Source organism: Chanodichthys erythropterus, chromosome 12 (assembly GCF_024489055.1).
Source record: "Chanodichthys erythropterus isolate Z2021 chromosome 12, ASM2448905v1, whole genome shotgun sequence".
Taxonomy (NCBI): domain Eukaryota; kingdom Metazoa; phylum Chordata; class Actinopteri; order Cypriniformes; family Xenocyprididae; genus Chanodichthys; species Chanodichthys erythropterus.
In genome coordinates, this window is record NC_090232.1 from 54,683,220 (window position 1) to 54,687,617 (window position 4,398).

Consider the following 4,398-nt stretch of genomic DNA (forward strand, 5'->3'; position numbering starts at 1 on the left):
AAACATTAGGAGTAGTCAAGAGGACTCCTAAGTCACTAAGACCAAATCACAAACAATCCTAATCCACCCAAAGACACTGAACACCATTGAGGCAATAGCGATAGAGCCTTTGGTGCTGAACCTTTTCTTCATAAATGCAATACATTTTGATTTATACATTTGAATCTATGATGAGGTGCCAAAAAAAAAACATTAACAAATAAATAAATATTGTCTGATTACCTGTGACAGTGGTTTTCATGAGTTCACACTTACAAAGGATTGAATAGAGAGAACAAAAAAAATTAATAAGCATATTTGGTGTGCTGTCCAAGGGGATTGAGGGCTCTGAGCGTGGAATTTAGCCCAAACCCAAAGTTCTACTTATATCCGCAATCACTGGTGTTTGTTACGTCACATAACCAATCATGTCAATGTGCTTTAGCATGTCATTAACTATGACCAATCTGAAGCAGGAAGTCTCGAGAGAAGCCAGGTTATCCCGGTTTATTTTTCTGTTGATATGAAAAATCAGGTAGATTTGGCAAAATAGCGGGTGTATTACGAAGTTGTGATTAATAAACTATATGCCTTTCTCCACTGAGTTGTTCAAAGCATTTGTAAGGATACTGATTGTTATAAGGCAGTGGTCTGACTCTGACATGACGAACGAGAAGATGGTTTGTGTAACATTAGCAACATATTATTTGCTGTTTGATAATGTTGTCAAGCAAAAAGCTAATCATATTAATTGCCATCATGTGTCCAACGTTGTAAAAACAATACCATTGTGCAGCGTTTACCACAGTAAGTTGACCGAGTGGATATCTGAGCTTGTGCCAGTGAGTGGAGGCGGGGCTAATTACCATATTAATAGATTCACGTATACTAAATGAAGCAAGGGTGTAGAATTACATTCAAGCTATTTTAAGAAAGAAAAAAAATTCTTAAATATGTCAGTTTGGTGATCAAAGATGAGTTTTAAGGGATAAAATTATTGACTACAGGGGGACTTTAATACTAAGTAGACACTGTAATGCATCTTGGCCACACTTGTGATTGGACCACTGACAACGCATTTTGGGGTGGGGTGTTTGCCAGTGGATCATATACATATATGTACTACATCTACATTAAATGTCTTGAATGTATGAAAGGTCATAGTGATTGATAATTCCAGTCTACATGTACAATACTCAACTGCCCCCATGACTCCAAACTCATATAGTCAGTTAGTTCAGATGTGATCCCACAGAATGCCTCATTTAGTGTTTCTTTTGTGGAAATAAACACTTCATACAGGCATACATGCTTTCACAATGCTGGAGTTTATGGAACATTTATTGAGTCAGTAATAAAAACATATGTTTGCTCCTGGAAACATGGTTGTTTCTAAAATACAATTTTGATCTTCATGCTGATGGATTTCACACTCACAGAAACTTTGTATTTCCAGGTGTACCAAACAACACCAATGGCGTCATGGGTGGCATCTTCTCCCCATAAGTACACACCGTTGGGGTTTGCTTGGTAACAGGTATTGTACCAAAATGCCCCAAGACACACTTTGGCACAGTTACCTTCACGGAGGTCTTGATCTTTGTCAAAGGTTGTGAACTTCTGATTGTTGTGGTAGGTCAAAGAGTCACCTGCAGAGAGGAAGAGCTTTGTTAACAGGATTAACATAATATAGTCTTGTTCCTACTTGTTTAGCCAGTTAGGTTTGTTAATAAATAAGCAATTTTCCATTCAGCAAGCTTAATTTTACCTAGTTAATGTATGTTATCAGAGCAACATGTCTGACATCTCACACTGCTCACTGAATTATTCCAGAAGATTTCAGAGTTTAATGTAAGTTTCCTTAACATTTACCAAAGTAAGACACATTTAAAGAATGAGACATACATTATATTTATAAACTGAATAAACAATCTGGATCCAAAATGAGGAGATGAAAATTTGATGATAATCATGATAATTACATTTAAATAACTAAAAGATTTGAAAGTGCATGATCAAGTGCACATTTACTCCTATGAATGAAAGTGTCCTACCTGTTCCTCCATTACTGAACCCTGAAACATGCAGTTTATACCCGTCAGTTTCACAATCCACAGAGAAGGATGAGTACTGAGCAAAAACTTTTTTTCCGGTGAAGTCCTCCAGATCCACTCTCAGCATGTACTTCCTGTTACGTGTCAGCTGGTACATGTTCTCCAGCCCTGTTCACACACACACATGAAGAACATGTTCAACCAAACACATGATCATCCACACAAACGGACACTCACTGTGAGATCTTACCCAGCCAGTATTCGCTCTCCACATTCCCAAATCCTCTCTTGTATTGATTCCACGGTCGATAGAAATTCACACTGCCGTCCATTCTCCTCTGAAACACCTGTGATGGGTTTATATAGAAGATATGATTCATAATGTATGTTCTGATGAGTGTTTAATGATCTACAGTCACATTCGTACCGTCCATCCTCCTTTATCTTCATCTTTCCCATCTGAGATCATGTCACAGTAAACCCAGACAGGAGCGTCACCTGCTGGATAGATGGTGTAAAACCCACTGACTGTTTGTCCTGAGTTATAGATGTCAGAACAGTCGAATGGCATTAATTTGCGAGAAGAGCCACCAATAACACCATCATCTACACCAGAAAGAAAGAGAAAGAGATAAACATCACACTGAAAATGAAACAAATATGAAATAAGTATTTAGTGGTTCAGGGTAATTGACGCAAGGAAGGAAACAGGTGAACTTACTGCCATCTTCTCAGTAGATCACAGTAGAGATCTGTTTTATCTAAATAAAAGAAATATAGACTTTTTCATATTGTCTATTTTCTATACTTTTATTTTCTGAAAATTGCACAAATGTTCTGGGGTAAATGAAGAATAAAACAGTAACTCACCATTTGTGTTGTTCAGTTCGACACAAACACTGCAAACACTTTGTATACCTGTTAGATTCTCAAGCTCCTCCTTTGGGTCTTTATGACATTTATGATGTAAATGTCCACTATGAAGCTCTAGATGGTGGCTCAAGATTAAGTAAACATCTGTTTGAAAACTAAAGTACATACAAAAATACATTTATTTTATTTTCAACTGTTAAATTCCTTAGTACTGGCTAAATGAATGCCAACAGATTAGATATTTTTATTTAGATTGTATATAAAGAAATTATGAGTATTTTATTTTGGTTCTTTATAAGGAAATAAACATAATTAATATATTTTATAATGAAAGCACTAAATTAGATCAGTAATAACTAATAATCAATCAATCATTGGAGGTGAAATATCAGGACTGGACCATTTCAGTCGCACATTAAATTTAAACTTGCCATTTTTATTTTGAAACATGGTTCTAAGATAACAATTACTCTTAATAATTAACATATTTACTGTTATTCAAAAAATCATTTCCCTAAAAATTCAAAGATTCAAAAATGAATGAGGAACAAACAGTTCCTGTTTTTGAAAACACATCCTGGTTTAGCGCTGTCTCTCAGAGCAAACAAGATGAAAACCAGTCAGTATCTGGTGTGACCACCATTTGCCTCACGCAGTGCAACACATCTCCTTCACATAGAGTTGATCAGGTTGTTGATTGTGGCCTGTGGAATGTTGGTCCACTCCTCTTTAATGGCTGTGCGAAGTTGCTGGATATTGGCAGGAACTGGGACACGCTGTCGTATACGCCGATCCAGAGCATCCCAAACATGCTCAATGGGTGACATGTCCGGTGAGTATGCTGGCCATGCAAGAACTGGGATGCTTTCAGCTTCCCGAATTGTGTACAGATCCTTGCAACATGGGGCCGTGCATTATCATGCTGCAACATGAGGTGATGGTCGTGGATAAATGGCACAACAGTGGGCCTCAGGCTCTCATCACGGTATCTCTGTGCATTCAAAATGCCATCAATTAAATGCACCTGTATTCATTGTCCATAACAAATGCCTCCCCATACCATAACCCCACCGCCACCATGGGCCACTTGATCCACAGCGTTGACATCAGCAAACCACTCACCCACACGACACCATACACGCTGTCTGCCATCTGCCCTGTACAGTGAAAACCAGGATTCCTCCGTGAAGAGAACAACTCTCCAAAGTGCCAGATGCCATCGAATGTGAGCATTTGACCACTAAGTCAGTGATGACGACGAACTGCAGTCAGGTCGAGACCTCAATGAGGACGACGAGCATGCAAATGAGCTTTCCTGAGACGATTTCTGACAGTTTGTGCAGAAATTCTTTGGTTATGCAAACCGATTGTTGCAACAGCTGTCCAGGTGGCTGGTCTCAGACGATCTTGCAGGTGAAGATGCTGGATGTGGAGGTCCTGGGCTGGTGTGGTTACACATGGTCTGTGGTTGTGAGGCTGGTTGGATGTACTG

At 38.7% G+C, this 4,398-nt stretch overlaps 1 pseudogene; it reads right to left on the reverse strand.

Moving 5' to 3' along the window:
• Positions 1-1,371: 1,371 nt before the first annotated feature.
• Positions 1,372-2,639, reverse strand: LOC137031932 (microfibril-associated glycoprotein 4-like; annotated as a pseudogene).
• Positions 2,640-4,398: the final 1,759 nt, after the last annotated feature.